The sequence below is a fragment of the Bombina bombina genome, chromosome 12 (assembly GCF_027579735.1).
Source record: "Bombina bombina isolate aBomBom1 chromosome 12, aBomBom1.pri, whole genome shotgun sequence".
Classification (NCBI taxonomy): domain Eukaryota; kingdom Metazoa; phylum Chordata; class Amphibia; order Anura; family Bombinatoridae; genus Bombina; species Bombina bombina.
In genome coordinates, this window is record NC_069510.1 from 39,461,902 (window position 1) to 39,479,936 (window position 18,035).

At 39.0% G+C, this 18,035-nt stretch overlaps 1 protein-coding gene and 1 long non-coding RNA gene across 2 annotated transcripts in view; one reads left to right on the forward strand and one right to left on the reverse strand.

Moving 5' to 3' along the window:
- Positions 1 to 18,035, reverse strand: part of LOC128642649 (ryncolin-2) — a 337,076-nt gene that overhangs the window by 237,536 nt on the left and 81,505 nt on the right. The window lies entirely within an intron of this gene.
- On the forward strand, positions 3,482 to 11,876 carry LOC128642998 (uncharacterized). The gene is made up of 4 exons (XR_008399749.1): positions 3,482 to 3,515; positions 3,698 to 3,733; positions 9,700 to 9,744; positions 11,831 to 11,876. It is a non-coding gene; the product is annotated as an uncharacterized LOC128642998 (long non-coding RNA).

The following is an 18,035-nucleotide window of genomic DNA, read 5'->3' on the forward strand; positions in this document are numbered from 1 at the left end:
CCCTAATCTAACCCAAACCCCCCTTACAAAAACCTAACACTAATCCCCTGAAGATCATACTACCTTGAGTCGTCTTCACTCAGCCGAGCCACCGATGGAACTGAAGAGGACATCCGGAGCGGAAGAAGTTAATCCTCCAAGCGGCGCTGAAGAAATCTTCCATCCGATGAAGTCATCATCCAGGCGGCGCTGAAGAAGTCTTTGATCCGGCCGATGTCATCTTTCAAGAGGCGCTGAAGATGTCTTCTATCCGGGTGAAGTCATCTTCCAAGCCGGGTCTTGAATCTTCCTTCCGCCGACGCGGAACCACCTTCTTCACCGACGGACTACGACGAATGACGGCTCCTTTAAGGGACGTCATCCAAGATGGCGTCCCCTCAATTCCGATTGGCTGATAGGATTCTATCAGCCAATCGGAATTAAGGTAGGAAAATGGAATCAGCCAATCAGATTCAAGTTCAATCCGATTGGCTGATCCAATCAGCCAATCAGATTGAGCTCGCATTCTATTGGCTGATCGGAACAGCCAATAGAATGCGAGCTCAATCTGATTGGCTGATTCCATCAGCCAATCAGATTTTTCCTACCTTAATTCCGATTGGCTGATAGAATCCTATCAGCCAATCGGAATTGAGGGGACGCCATCTTGGATGACGTCCCTTAAAGGAGCCGTCATTCGTCGTAGTCCGTCGGTGAAGAAGGTGGTTCCGCGTCGGCGGAAGGAAGATTCAAGACCCGGCTTGGAAGATGACTTCACCCGGATAGAAGACATCTTCAGCGCCTCTTGGAAGATGACATCGGCCGGATCAAAGACTTCTTCAGCGCCGCCTGGATGATGACTTCATCGGATGGAAGATTTCTTCAGCGCCGCTTGGAGGATTAACTTCTTCCGCTCCGGATGTCCTCTTCAGTTCCATTGGTGGCTCGGCTGAGTGAAGACGACTCAAGGTAGGATGATCTTCAGGGGATTAGTGTTAGGTTTTTGTAAGGGGGGTTTGGGTTAGATTAGGGGTATGTGGGTGGTGGGTTTTAATGTTGGGGGGGTTGTATTTTTCTTTTACAGGCAAAAGAGCTGAACTTTTTGGGGCATGCCCCCACAAATGGCCCTTTTAAGGGCTGGTAAGGTAAAAGAGCTTTGAAATTTATTTAATTTAGAATAGGGTAGGGATTTTTCTTATTTTGGGGGGTTTGTTATTTTATTAGGGGGCTTAGATTAGGTGTAAGTAGCTTAAAATTGTTGTAATATTTTTAACGTGTTTGTAACTTATTTTTTTATTTTTTGTAACTTAGCTTTTTTTATTTTTTGTACTTTAGTTAGTTTATGTAATTGTATTTAATTGTAGTTATTTGTAGGTAGTTTATTTAGTTAATTTAATGATAGTGTAGTATTAGGTTTAATTGTAACTTAGGTTAGGATTTATTTTACAGGTAATTTTGTATTTCTTTTAGATAGGTAGTTATTACATAGTTAATAACTATTTAATAACTATTCTAACTAGCTAAAATAAATACAAAGTTACCTGTAAAATAAATATAAATCCTAAGATAGCTATAATATAATTATTAATTATATTGTAGCTATCTTAGGGTTTATTTTACAGGTAAGTATTTATTTTTAAATAGTAATAATTTATTAAAGTATAGTGTAGTGTTAGGTGTAATTGTAACTTAGGTTAGGATTTATTTCACAGGTACATTTCTCTTTATTTTAGCTAGGTAAGCTATTAAATAGTTAATAACTATTTAATAGTTATTGTACATGGTTAAAATAAATTGAAAGTTACCTGTCAAATAAATATAAATCCTAAGATAGCTAGAATATAATTCTTATTTATATTGTAGCTATATTAGGGTTTATTTTAAAGGTAAGTATTTAGTTTTAAATAGGATTCATTTAGTTAATAAGAGTTAATTTATTTAGATTTATTTAATATTTAAGTTAGGGGGGCGTTAGGGTTAGACTTAGGTTTAGGGGTTAATACTTTTATTACAGTGGCGGCGGCGTAGTGGGGGGCAGGATAGGGGTTAATAAATTTATTATAGGTGGCGACGGTGTAGGGGGGGCAGGATAGGGGTTAATAGGTTTAATATAGGTTGCGGCGGGTTCATGGAGCGGCGGTTTAGGGGTTAAACTATTTATTTAGTTGCGGAGAGGTGCGGGATCAGCAGGATAGGGGTTAATAATTTTATAATAGAGGGCGACGGTGTAGGGGGGGCAGGATAGGGGTTACTAGGTATACTGTAGGTGGCAGCGGTGTCCGGGAGCGGCGGTTTAGGGGTTAATACATTTATAAGAGTTGCGGCAGGGTCTAGGAGCGGCGGTTTAGGGGTTAATACATTTATAAGAGTTGCGGCGGGGTCTAGGAGCGGCGGTTTAGGGGTTAGTAACTTTATTTAGTTGCGGGGGGCTCCGGGGGCGCCGGTATAGGGGGTAGAACAGTGCAGTTTAGTGTGAGTGCTTAGTGACAGGCTAGCAATAAAGCTGGGAAAAAGCCGAAGGGCAGCGAGATCGGATGAGTGATAACTGTCACAGTCCGCTGCTCATCGCCCCGCGGCTTTTTGACAGCTTTATTTGATAACTTAGGCGAACGTATTCAAGGTCCGCGGCGGCGAAGGTAGGCGAGCTTAGGCGGGCGTATTGGGCCGGCGAAGCCAGAAAAGTAGACGGCTTGATAACTACCCCCCATAGTTTGTGCCTGATGTGTGATATCGAACAATAGATGTTGATCATTTATAAAATGCCTTTGGCTGTTGAATTGGATGTGTCTAACTTGTATTTAGTTCATAACTTGTGGTTGGGTATTCAGTATATTTTAATTGGTGAGATTCAATAATCATCAAAAAGTGCCATCAACATTGTTGCCATGGGCAGCACCATTGTGTTTTTCCGCTTTGAGCATGCTTAGATTGTGCCTGATGTGTGATTTTGAACAATGGATGTTGATCATTTATAAAATGCCTTTGGCTGTTGAATTGGATGTGTCTAATTTGTTGTCAATATTTAGTTGATAACTTGTGGTTGGGTGCATTGTATGGGTGACATTTCCAATATCGATTTGGTATTTTCCTAATACGAAAATTGTGTTATCCTTTACACTGTTATCCCTCCCATATTGAAAAAAGGGTATTAAGAGTTAAAAAAATAGCCAATAAACAAGATCAACAAAATTAGAAATAACCCCATAGTTGGAAATTTGGCTTTTTGTTTGTGTGACTTCTTTTCTTCTCCATAGACAGATAGATAGATAGATAGATAGATAGATAGATAGATAGATAGATTGATAGATAGATAGATAGAGCCAATAACTTATTATAGTTTTTTTTTTTTTAAAACATGAAGTAGGTTAAAAACAAAATTCAAAAAAATGTATTTAGATACCCCAACAAAATGAAAACAAAATGAACCTAATTTGCACATTTAAATAGTATTTCCTGTATACATGTTGCTTATCCCTTTTCAGGGCCAGCAGGGCAAGTGGGCAAGACAGGCCAAACTGGATCAGAAGGACCAATGGGTAAGTGACAAAGCATCATGTTGCATTGTGACTGGCTATACTTTATTGTACTGGAATGAATAATAAATAATGTACCATATATCATGATTTTCTTTCGTCATGTTGAGAGTCAAATTTGAAAGAGATGTAGTTATCTGATAAGTGATTTAATCTTACCATTGCGTATTTATTGTTTTCAATAGGTAAACCTGGTGGTAAAGGGGAACTAGGTGAAAAAGGTGAGAGCTAATAAAATTATACATTTACAGAAGATTTTTGATACCCTGGGCTGTGAAAAGTTCAATTCCTAATGTGTTGCTGTGTTCATTTTGCTGAAAAAACTAAGATGTTTAACTATATAGGAAAATATATACAGGTATGGATATATTTATATATATATATATATATATATATATATTTACAATAAAAAAAAAATTTATGCTTACCTGATAAATTTATTTATTTCTTGAAACGGTGAGTCCACGAATCATCAATTACTGTTGGGAATATCACTCCTGGCCAGCAGGATGAGGCAAAGAGCACCACAGGAAAGCTGCTAAGTATCACTTCCCTTCCCACAACCCCCAGTCATTCGACCGAAAGAAAAAGAGAGGAAGGAAATAACACAAGGTGCAGAGATGCCTGAGGTTTATATAAAAAAAACTGTCTGAAAACAGGGAGGGCTGTGGACTCAACATGTCAAGAAAGAAATAAACTTATCAGGTAAGCATACATTTTGTTTTCTTTCTTAAGACACAGTGAGTCCACGGATCATCAATTACTTTTGGGAATCAATACCCAAGCTAGAGGACACAGATGATAAGGGAAGGCAAGACAGGTGACCTAAACAGAAGGCACTACTGTTTGCAGAACCTTTCTCCCAAAAGAAGCCTCAGCCAAGGCAAAAGTATCAAATTTATAGAATTTAGAAAAAGTGTGCAAAGAAGACCATGTCGCCGCCTTACAAAATCTGTTCTACAAAGGCCTCATTCTTGAAAGCCTAAGAAGAGGACACCACCCTGGTGGAGTAAGCTGTAATTCTCTCAGGATGCTGCTGTCCAGCAGTCTCATAAGCCATACGAATAACACTTCTCAACCAGAGGAAAAGAGAAGTGGCAGAAGCTTTCTGGCCTTTACGTTTTCCAGAAAGGCAAACAAACAATGCAGAAGACTGACAAAAGTCCTTCTTAGCCTGCAGATAGAATTTAAGAGCCCGCACAGCGTCTAAGTTGTGTAACAAACGTCCTTAATAAGAAGAAGGATTAGGACAGAGAGAAGGAACAACAATTTCCTGATTAATATTTCTGTCCGAAACAACCTTAGGGAGAAAACCAAACTTGGTATGGAGAACTGCCTTATCTGCATGAAATAAGAGATAAGGAGATCAGACTGCAAAGCTGAGAGTTCCGAAACTCTCTGAGCAGAAGAAATAGCAGTAAGTAACAAAACCTTCCAAGATAACAACTTAATATCTATGGAATGCATAGGCTCAAACGGAGCTTGTTGTAAAACTTTAAGAACAAGGTTAAGGCTCCAAGGTGGAGCAACTGACTTAAACACAGGCCTGATTCTGACCAGGGCCTGACAAAAGGATTGTACATCTGGCATGTCCGCCAGGCACTTGTGTAGCAGAATGGATAGAGCAGAAATCTGACCCTTGAGGGTACTGACAGATAACCCCTTCTCAAGGCCTTCCTGGAGAAAAGATAAGATCCTTGGGATCCTGACTTTACTCCAAGAATATCCTATAGACTCACACCAATAAAGATATTTATACCATATCTTATGGTAAATCTTACTAGTGACAGGCTTACGAGCCTGAATCATGGTCTCAATGACCGATTCAGAAAATCCACGCTTAGCTAAAAGCAATCTCCAAGCAGTCAGCTTCAGAGAAACGAGATTAGGGTGATGGAAGGGCCCCTGAAGCAGAAGCTACTAGATCTGCATAACAGATACTGCTTAGAATCACTGATGCTTTCTCCTGCTTGGTCTGAGCGATGACTCGCGGAAGGAGAGCAAACAGAGAAAAAGATATGCCAACCTGAAGTTCAAAGGAACTGCTAGAGCATCTATCAGAAAGGCTTGAGGATCTCTCGACCTTGAACCATAGTTTGGGAGCTTGGTGTTCTGACAAGATGCCATCAGATCCAATTCCGATAGCCCCCACTTGAAGGTCAAGTTTGAAAACACCCCTGGATGAAGTTCCCACTCCCCGGGATGAAAAGTCTGTCTGTTGAGAAAATCCACTTTCCAATTGTCCACTCCTGGAATGTGGATCACAGATAGACAGCAGTTGTGGGTCTCTGCCCACAGAAACATTCGAGCTACCTCTTTCATGTTCAAGGAACTCTGAGTTCCTCCCTGGTGGTTGATGTAAGCCACTGAGGTTATGTTGTCTGACTGGAACCTGATAAACAGGGCTAAAGGTAGCTGGGGCCAAGCCGGAAGAGCATTGAAGATTAGCTCTAGGATGTTTATGGGAAGAGCTGACTCTTCCTGAGACCAGAGACTCTGAGCCTTTAATGAGTCCCTGACTGCTCCCCAGCCCAGCAGACTTGCATCCATGGTCACAATCACCCATGAAGGTCTGTGAAAGCAAGTTCCCTGAGAGAGGTGTTCCTTACATTGAGCTACTGACGGCCAAAGAGAGGACTGAAGGGCAAGGCAAGAATAAAAAATCTTGGACTTTCTGAACTCTGTCAGAAACATCTTCATCCATAGGGAATCTATTATGGTCCCTAAGAATACTACCCTTGTAGCTAGAACAAGGGAACTCTTTCCCAGATTCACCTTCCATCTGTGGGAACGAAGAAAGACAACAAGATCTCCATATGAGAGTTTGCTTGTTGAAAAGCCGGCGCCTGAACCAGAATGTCATCCAGATAAGGCGCCACTGCAATTCCCCGAGACCGGATCACTGCCAATAGAGCCCCCAGAACCTTTAAGAAGATTTTGGGAGCTGTGGCAAGGCCAAATGGAAGAGCTACAAACTGAAAGTGATTGTCCAGAAAGGCAAATCTCAAAAATTTGTGATGATCTCAGTAAATGGGAACATTAAGGTACGCATCCTGCAGGTCTATCGTCGTCATGAACTTACCCTTTTGGACCAAGGGAAGAATGGAACTCTGAGAAACTTGTTTAAACACTTTAAGTCTAGAATTGGTCAGAAGGTTCCCTCTTTCTTGGGAACTACAAACACATTTTAATAAAATCCTAGACCCTGTTCCTGAATCGGAACTGGAATTATCACTCCCAGGTCGGAAAGATCCTGTAAGCATTTTAAGAACGCCGCCTATCTTTTTATCTGGTTTACAGATAATCTGGAGAGGAGGAACCTGCCCTTGGGAGCAAAAGTATTGAATTATAACTTGTAACCCAGGGATACGATGTCCACCGCCTAGGGATCTGGAACATCCCGTATCCATGCTTGAGCGAATTGATAAAGTCTGCCCCGGATCAGGGGCAAACTCTTCATGCTGACTTGGAATCAGCTGCTGCTTTCTTTGATTGCTTCCCCTTATTCCAAAACTGATTGGGTTTCCAAGAAGGTTTGGACTGTTCCTGCTTGGAAGAGGAAGGGAAACACCTTTCTGTCTGTTCCTCTTATCTTGCAGCTGGAAGAACCTTTACCGCCTGCGATATCTGAAATTATTTCTGCCAGGCCAGGTCCAAACAAGGTCTTTCCCTTGTAAGAGATCGCCAAAACTTGGACTTAGACGAAACATCCGCAGACCAGTATTTTAACCATAAGGCTCTGCGAGCTAGAACAGCAAAACCAGATATTTTTGCTCCCAATTTAATTATTTGTAAGGAGGCATCATTGATAAAGGAATTGGCTAATTTAAGAGCCTTATCCTGTCCTGAATCTCCACCAAGGGAGTTTCTGCTTGAAAAGAGTCAGACAATGCATCAAACTAGTAGGCTGCCGCACTGGTCACAGTGGCAATACACACTGCAGGTTGCCATTGGAGACCCTGATGAACATACATCCTTTTTAGTAAGGCCTCCAGCTTTTTGTCTTTAAACGAACAGCTATCCTTTATGGGAATAGTGGTTCTCTTAGCCAAAGTAGAGATCACTCCTTCCACCTTGGGAACCGTCTGCCACGACTCCTTGATAAAGTCAGCCACCGGAAAACATCTTCTTGAAAATTGGAGATGGAGAGAAAGGGATTCCAGCTTCTCCCACTCCCGTGCAATATTCTCTGAAGCACGGTCCGGTACAGAAAATGCCTCCACCGCTGAGGGAACATCAAAGTACTTATTTAGCTTGCTAGATTTTTTGGGGTTGACTACGACAGTCATATCGGAGTCGTCCAGAGTAGCCAAAACCTCCTTTAACAACACACTGAGGTGTTCCAGCTTAAATCTGAAGGATACAACTTCAGCATCAGGAGAAGGAATTACATTGTCAGAATCAGAGGCTACCGACGTGTCTTCCTCATCACACTTCTGAGAAAGAGCAACTGGTTAGCCAAAACTGGATCAGAAGCCGTACTCACTGAATCTTTAAACTTCCTCTTGCAGCTAATGCAGCAGATACCGCAGAGGATACGTGGGCAGCAATTTCTGCCTGCAAGTAAACTCCTCCAGGAGCATGAGAGGAACCTCAGGACACTGCATGTGAAGATGACAAAGATTGGGATGCTTGAAGAGAAAGCTGCAGCATTTCTGATACAGGAGAAACCTGAACAGCGTCAGCCTTAGAGAATGGTGGATCAGAATCAAAAAGTCTATCCTTGTAAAATAAAGTTCTTTCAATACGGAAGAAGAAAAAGGAAGAGGGGGTTCTACATGGTTGCTAAAACAAAGCTTGCCTTCAACAGATGGCAAGGCCTCTTGTTCCATTTGCAAATAACAAAAGTGTAGAAAAGCACACTCAAAAAAAATAAAAAATTTGAAATTCGACACTGTCTCTTAAGGGCATAAGAATTTTTCAAAAATTATATCAACACCTACACCTAACTGCTGAGGTGCCTACCTGCCCCAGATGACCAGGATTCTGCCTAAAACGGGGTAGAAAGGGATCATCACCGAACTGGATCCCCCTAGAGCCAAGAGAAAGCGAAGTCAGATATATCCGATGCTGGAGCTGCTAACTTGATGAGTCACCACTCCGGAGTCTACTGTAATTTGCGCTAGAAAGCGCGTGCTCGAACAGCAAAAAAAAAAGAAAAGACCACATCTCTTAGTGAAGACAGAAGTGGTCTCCGAAGCCATTTTTAAAATTTTAAATGGCAAACATTTCTTGCCTAAATTCATAAGCGCATGGTCGGTTATACAGTTAGTTACACCGGAGCCAGGAGAAATAAACTGAGCCACCAAAGAGCCGGGTATTAACCCTGTAGTGCCCAAGAATACACTATCTTCTCACTTCACTAGTGCCTGCTAATCTGCCCAATACAGATACCTACTAGGATCAATCTATAACATCCCATTTTTTTCTTTATATTGCAGCATACATTATAAGCTACTTAAAGTGCCAGTGTCCCCTGATACTCCAAGGAAAAGAATTGGCACTTACCTGTATTATAGGCTGTCCTCTGGTATGAGAGGAAGCTACTTCTCACAGAGACCTAGGATAAAAGAAATGAACAGAGTAAGCCTACTCTGGCATTCTGAGAGAGGGCAGCAACGTGTTAGGAAAATACAATGAGGCCCACCCCACAAGTTCTTAACTGCTTTAAAGCTACCACAGCCCTGCTGAAGAGACTAACATGGAGTACAGCTAGACCCATATTGTGATGGAAGATCAGAGCACTCCTGCCCTGGCTTCAAAATAAAAAAAATCTTGATAGAAGAATCTTATATAGACACCTATAACTTCACCTCCTCCTTGCACTGAAGGCAAAGAGAATGACTGGGGGTTGTGGGAAGGAAAGTGATACTTAACAGCTTTGCTGTGGTGCTCTATGCCTCCTCCTGCTGGCCAGGAGTTATATTCCCAACAGTAATTGATGATCCGTGAACTCACCATGTCTTAAGAAAGAAAAGGACATTATCCTGTAAGTGAAATATTTTACTGTATATATGTACAGTACGTATTTTACTGTATGTATGTACAGTAGATTTACAGTAAAATACATACATATGTATACTGTACATATACATATATACATGTACGTGTGTATATATATTATTTCTTTTTGTATATTGCAAAGTCATAAAGATATAGCGAATTAACTAGTTATATTTTTCAACAGGTGATGTTGGTCACCCTGGTGTTGAAGGTGTAATTGGTCCAAAAGGTAAGAACTTCAGAGAACTATAAAATAAATCTAAAAAATGTTTGTTTTTCGTATAAAAAAAGTGTATGATTCTGAAAATGTTTTATTTAATTGTTTTCAATTTTATAAATTAATAAAGTAAATAAAAAAATAAACTAATACAAAAAAGTTTTATAATGACTTCACACTGTGTGAACTTTTCACTGACACTCATTACACTGCAATCTATCAGAAAAAAAAACATTTCACATTTTTTCTTTTTTCACACTAGATTTCTAAAAAGGTTTTAAAAAGATTTTACACATATGGAAACCCAGTTTCAACCACAGTAACATGTCACTTGTATGCTCTTCACTCCTTTTTTTTTTTTTTTTTTTTGTGAAGAGGGGTTTCCTATTGAAATGAGATCATATGTATAGAAATATATTAATCTACTACCCCATTATGGACAATAATTATTCCATCACTGCACCATGGTAACTGATGCAAGACCTAATATTATAATAGCGGAGCAGTCACTTAATCAAAAAAATATATATCTTTTTTTTTTTAAAGGAGGCAGCCAGATAAATGGAAGAAGGAAGTAATTCCCTTCTAAAATAAGTGCACTTTGAGATAATTGTTTTACAAAATACATTCACATGCAATATCTGAATACTGCATAGATTCATATGCAATACTTCCATACATTATTGCTTACTGTCACTTTAAAGAATGCAGGGTGCACTCCAGCTTCTCTTTAAGCAGACTTTGAATAGGTGAATTACAGGAAAGATAAGCAATATCCACATAGAACTGATTTTTTCAACTATGCTTATTAAACATTTTTTTAGGAATGTAATGTTAAGATTAATATTTTATTAAACTAATCAGTAATCTACAGGTACTGTGAATGGGAAAAATCTACTTTCAGTCAATAGTCCCTATACCAATACATAAGAGTTGGCAAAAAAATAAATGTAGTTTTCCGTTTCCTGCTTCCTTTTGTATGGGATGCTTCACATTTCTCTTACACCCTATTTGGGTATACACAAAACAACTACAAAGCCCAGCAAAAGAGGAAATGAAGGGGAGCGGAGGAACAGACAATACCAATTAGGATTATAAACTTTTTATTATAAAATATATATACACTTAAAAAATATGTGGTTTTACATGCAAACTAATATATTGTTCATTGCAACATTCTTATAGTCTGAAATTTACCATCACTTTAACAAGGAAAAATAAAGACCAACAGCTAAGATATATGCCTTTCAAAAGAGGTCAAAATTAGTTTTCAAGAGGATAGAATAGGTTAAAATACTGATGAGTACCAAAGAGCTTTACATGATCAGGCCCTGAATTTCAAGTGAGTAGTCATTTTTTTCTGACAAATTTCAAAGACACTTTCATTTCCCCTGCCCCTTGTATCATGTGACAAGCAATAACCAATCACTAATGCATATACTGTGAACTCTTGCACATGCTCAATAGGAGTTGGTGCTTCAGGAATTTTGCATATTAAAGCATTGTCCACATTTTAACAAAATAAGTAATTTGGAAATATTTTGAAATTGCATGTTCTATCAAAATCATTAAAGTTTGTCCCTTTAAAGGGACAGTATACTATAAAATTGTTTTTCCCTTAATGTGTTTCCAATTACTTTTTTACCAGCTGCAGAGTATAAAATGTATGAGATTTGCTTTTTTACGGCTTATTTGTGTATATGAATTAGCTGATTTTGTGTTTCGAAGCCACAACCTAATAAAATGGGTTGAGGTTGTAGGTATAATCAGATCTCATTACTTTATCACATTGTGTACTTATACATCCTTCTTTATCTTATATCTGTCCGTAAACCAATCACTAATACTTGGAGAGAACAATGGAAAATTAACATTTTATTACCCAATCTCTTCTATACCCCACTGGGAGTGACATTTCTTCTAACTTTCAGGATGGGTGGGGATACCACAGGCTAAATAAACTAATTCAAATGCCAATATAAGGGTAATGGAAATACTTGTAAACAATTTAAAAAGTGGTAAAGTGGATCATTGGGAACAAATTAAAGGGGATAACATTTTTGAGTAAACTGTCCCTTTAACTATGTCTGTTCTTTAGGAGAACATGGTGAAGCTGGAACTGCAGGAACAAAGGGAGATAAAGGTAAAATATAAGAGAAACCACAAACTAATAGGAAACTATCTACGAACCGTGTTTTATATTTCAAAGTTGTTTCTATATTTCATCCAGTTGTAAAAAACAAAGGAGTCTCTTTACTGCTTTCTACCTGCTCTCACTCCTCAAGCATTTATCATTTGCAACACACATGGGCAACTGGTCCATTCATGTACCATGGTCTGAATTTATAAGTAGAGCAGTATAAAGTTTGACATTTTTTTATATAGATGTACTAGCCCAAAAAGAATAACCCTAGACAAGTGTTTCTCGATTCCAGGGCACACTAACAGGTCATATTTTCAGGATGGGTGCATCCGTCCAAGTTCGGATGGTAAATTAAAAATGAAAAAGGAAGCAGTTGATTGTCACTGTGATCATGTGCTTAAAAAATGACACTGAATATCTCCTGGGGGACGTGCCTGTGTTGCTAGAAACGTTCCTCAGTCAGATCAATTGGTATTTGTACACAGAAGGGAGCAGGACACTGCAAAAGTTTGGACATTCATTGTCGTCCCAAAGGTGTTTTTAGGACAGAATGGAAAATCCGAAGAGCATCTAGGGGGTTAATGGTCTGCTGGTTATTTCACCTGTGCTGTAGTTCAGATATCCTGATAATATGGCCTGTTAGTGTGCCCTGAGGAATGGAATTGAGGCACATTTCCTTTAACACCTATCAATTTTAACATTATTTTTATTTTTTCAACAGGAGAATATGGTGTAACTGGAGCCCAAGGAAAGGAGGGTAGGAAAGGTAAGATTACTGGAAAACTTTATATGCTGATCCTTCTTTGCTTATAAAATATGATTAGAGAGTAGAGACAAAATAGGTAAACATTGCTCACCATAATAAATTATTATACATGTTAACATTTGTCACTAATTGGCTGAAGGAAGGGAATAAGATAAAATACTGCAAAACAATGGAAGTTTTGTTAACTGCCTACTCCTGATTGGATTCTCTGAATATGGAAATCAGTGGTAGAATTTGGGACTTTGAAAAAGAAAGCAAGGTGTTAATGTATTAAGAAAGCTTTCACACTCATCCTACATAGATACAAAACCCTTTATCCAGCTTATACATGCAACCTAATGGTAGGTTTATATCATGGCTTAATATTTTGAATACATAGTAGTAACAACAGAAAACCTAGTACAGTAATGTAGTCAGAAAAGTAATAGTTATTTTAAATAAATACAGGCTAGCATGTGCATTGTAGAACACAGAAAACAAACCATGGTGGACGCCGGCAGAGAATTTTATAACTTACTTGCGGGGGAGGGGGACAGAAATGGTAATTTTCGTTATTTTATTTAAAAAATATATTAATGAAAAAGTCTTGACTTCAGAATTATTCTGGATTTTGGAATTCCGAAATTGGAGATTTAAACCTGTATATTGTTAGAAGCCCTGTTACAGGATGTCTGTGTCCCTTTAAAGATTTATTGTGAAAAACAATATTGCTGTGCCTATGGTGTGGATCTCCCAGAATATATACAGTATATATAGTAATAAACCTTGAAAATGTAGCTGGCTAATAAATCTCTCCAAGTATATAAAAAAATGTGACTTTGTCCTATTATTGTTTAATATAAAGCTATGTATCCACTGGGCATTAGACCTCACAAAAAGCTCTGTTTAATTAAGTGTAATTATACCATATAACACTAATAACTTTAGCAGAAAGGGCTTTGGGGCTTCTATACTTTCACAGAGTTTACAATGCTCAACTTATGAGGTTTTTGATTCTTTTAAGACTAATATCATCCTAGTTGGAGAAATCTGACTACCCCAGACATACCTAAAGTTGAACTATAGCCTACAGGCCACAATTCAGCCTCAGTGCTAAATAAATGAATTTAAAAAAAAATTATAATTTTTTTTTGCTTTAGTATGTAAACATAATTTCCATGAACACTCAGAACTTTTTCTGGTTACAAAATAAAAAACTAAAATGCTCTAAGCTACTGGCAACCTGTGTAGTAGCAGGAGACAGTTGCTTGTTCCACAAGTACTGTGCACATAACTATACAATAGTAATTCATTACTTAAAAAACTAACTGAAAAGTGATAATGCTTATATATAAACAACTAAATCCCAGGCAGGTATATGTGCCTTTTTTTAACCTCACACTAGATGCACATGATACTTTTCCCTTCAGTCTTTGGATTTAGCTGGGGGCAGACAAAGAATTGCAATAAGAATGTGATATTGGATGGGGATTCGGGGTACAGGCTCAGGAGAAGCAAAATAGGAGAAATACAAAGCTAATGAATCAGCTCTTCTCTGCATGAGTAAGAGTGACTAAGGAGGAAGTGGTATTATCATTATTATTTTTTAGAATCTTTTTATTAGGAGGAATTTGTAATAAAATAACAGAGGGCAGGCAACCCTGGCTGTGAATGATATTACATAAGAGCTGCCTTTAGTCTTCTATATAGTTCAGTATAGCTCACATTATGTAAATGAGGGGAGGGAGGGGTTGAAACTCACTGCAGCTTCATGTAATTAGGAAAATTAACCCTTTAATGCCTGGTTATTGGTCACCCTAGTAAAGCATTTATATATATCAACAATATTAATAGATTTATTTAATGATGTGAACTGCACAGATTAAAACATAATGATTGGTGGGATATAAAATAAGCAGAGAGATTTGTTTAATTATGGTTTGCATTCAGAGCTTGGAGTTAAAACAAAAAACTTGCTTATTTTATAAACACACATTCACATTGACACTAAATTCCCACGATAATCTGGCTGTATCTAGGGGTAATGTGGGAAAAACACCCAGATTATATTAAATCCGTGTATAGTTCGGGCAAACAAACAATTACTATTCATCTACATCTGATTTACTTAAAGGGACAGAAAACCTAAAATTGTTCTTTCATGATTTAGATAGAGAATACAATTATAAACAACTCTCCAATTTACATCTGCTATCAAATTTGCTTCATTCTCTTGGTATCCTTTGTTGAAGGAGCCACAATGCATTACAGGGAGCTAGCTGAAAACCTCCAGTGAGCCAATGACAAGAGGCATGTATGTGCAGTCAGCTAGTTCCCCAGTATCGCATTGCTGCTTTTGAGCCTACCGAGGTATGATTTTGAAAAAGGGTATAAAGAGAACAAAGCAAATGAGATAATAGAAGGGAATTTTAAAGTTGCTTCAAACTGCATGTTCTATCTGAATCATGAAAGAAAAATTGTGGGTTTCATTCCCTTTTACTCAACTCCAGGTTGTTTCCAGTCTATATAAAATGCATACAACACACATGGATTGTTTCCAGATCAGCTATGCATATACTGTACCTATATCAGTCAGATCTATGGTTATGTGACAATAAAACCTAAACATTTTGGTTTAACATTTCCAGTCCTCTAGAGACCCTAATTGCGATTGTCATGACTCATGAACTGGAGTAAAGAATGTCCTAATTTAAGCCACGGATGTGGTAGGATCTGGATATTTTTATATGCTCAGTATTGATTGTGATTACATAGGCATACGAAAATAATCAGATGTGTTAGTGTATTTTGTTACTGCGCTGCTGCTTGTCTATAACTACGTATAACCCCTGCAATGTCATAAACTTCTGCTACATAGCTAGGGTTGCCACCTCGGCCATGTTCTTATAAATTATACATGCTGCAGGGTAAGCAGGGTGGAACATGTATTAAGACTCTGGACATCCAATGAAAAGTACTGATGAACAGCACTATTCATGTTCCTCCCTGCACACCCTGCAGCATGTGTAACTCATAAATGTCCGGGAAAACATGGCCGAGGTGGCAACCCTATACATAGCTGAGCATGGTTTGTGACATGTTTTCCTGGACACTTATGAGTTACACATGCTGCAGGGTGTGCAGAGAGGAACATGAATAGTGCTGTCCAGGGGCACAATGCATGTTCTCTTCTGTGCACCCTGCAGCATGTATAACTCATAAGTGTCCAGGAAAACATAGCCAAGGTGGCAACCATACATGTGACTGGTGTCTGTGCGCATATGCATCTCATGATGGTCTCACAGGCTGTGTTCAATAAGGGACCAGTAGGTAGGGATGCCACCATGTTTTCCTGGACAGTTATGAGTTATACATGTTGCAGGGTGCGCAGAAGGGAACATGCATTGCGTCGCTGGACATCACACGGATAATGATCCTGGACAGCACTATTCATGCTCCTCCCTGCACACCCTGAAACATGTATAACTCATATGTGTCCAGGAAAACATGGCTGAGGTAGCAACCCTAACAGTAGGACGTTGCTTCTTCCGTGCTGACTTAGGAACATTAAACACACTCCTGCTTTTTGTCTAAAAATTGTGCTTTGTGCCACGCTCCCTAGAGCAACCAAAAAGCAAAATCTGTGACCTAGAGTTTCAAAATGCTTCAAAATGCCTAAACCAGCTATTTGATTTGAAGCATTTGCAGGTTACAGGGTTTGTTTTTTTTGCCTTCTAGGGAGTGTGACACAAGCACAATTGTACAAAAGCAGAAAAATTTTAACATTGTTTTAACTATGTGCTTATCTCTTTTGCAGAGGTTAAACATAAAGTAATATGCAACCAATAGTGCATTAAATGAATACTGTAACAAATATAAACATTTAATTATTGCACTATTCTGTTCCTTTAATACACTGGTTTTCAAACCTGTCCTCAGGCATCCCTAACAGGTCAGATTTTGAGGATATCTGAACTGTAGCACATGTGAAACAATCAGCTGATTAGTAAACATGCGGCTAGATTACGAGTTTTGCTGTATGAGTAAAAAAGCAGCGTTGAGGCTCATAACGCTGCTTTTTCACTACCGCTGCTATTACGAGTCTTGTAGGTACAGCTGTACCGCACACTTTTTTAGCCGTACCGCAAATTAACTTAAGCAATTTGCGTAAAGTCTTTTTTCAATGGGACTTCCATAGCGCCGGTATTACAAGCTTTTTTTTTAGGCCAAAAAGTGAGCGGTACAGCCTATCCCACAAGATTCGTAAAGCATTTTAAAGTCAGTAGTTATGAGTTAGGGTGTTAGGTGTAAACATAAAATTTGTTTCCCCATAGGAATCAATGGGGCTGCGTTACGGAGCTTTACGCTGCTTTTTTGCAGGTGTTCTGCTTTTTTTCAGCCGGCTCTCCCCATTGATGTCTATGGGGAAATCGTGCACAAGCACGTACAACCAGTTCACCACTGACTTAAGCAGTGCTGGTATTGGAGTGAGGTATGGAGCACAAGTTTATTCTACAATCACTTCTTGCCTTTTAACGCCGGGTTTATAAAAACCTGTAATACCATCGCTGTAGGTAAGTGAGTGGTGACAATAACGTGCAAGTTAGCACCGCACCCCTCATAACACAAAACTCGTAATCTAGCCAATGGTTATTTTACCTGCTCTCATCCAAGGTAATCCTGAAAACCTGACCTGTTGGGGAGGCCTGAGGACAGGTTTGAAAACCAGTGCTTTAAACATAGCCAACACAAAGCACATATACATATTCAGATCCTACAACATCTGTGGCTTAAACCTAAATCACTAACATTTTTGTGGGACCCTTTCCCTTTTCAACCTATAGAAATAAATATAGAACCTGCTGGATCAATAAAGTTGTGTTGGGGGTGCGGAGCTGACTGCCGATCCGATAGGATGCACAATTTAGGAGCTCCGGGGTTTTTCAGCAGCTATAGAAAGATACTGCAGGTTTTGGTGATATCTGAACTTTTATGATCCTAATGGTAACACCCTGTCTAACATTACCTTGGAGAAACTTTGGACCTTGTTTGCTGATTATATCCTAATATATGCTCTTTGGCAAGGCCCACGAGGCTGCTAGTTTCATAAGCCACTAACTAGGCTACTGCAGATATCTGATTAGACACTGAGAACTTCGAGGTCTAGGCTGCCGGTCCCACCCCAGTCAACTGGGTAAAGCCACTAGAGCTCATTGTTCTATATTTCAACTAACTCTGATATTGACAATAACAACACAGCAGAAACACTAATAATGGCGGCCATGTGGGCGGAGATGTTACTCTGGACACTAGAGGACCAGTTTACCGCTATGGAGCATTTACTGGTAGCTATAGTTCCAAGGCTGTCCAAAACTCAGCGGTTGTTAGGTGTTTCCCCAGGGGGGTAAGTGTCAA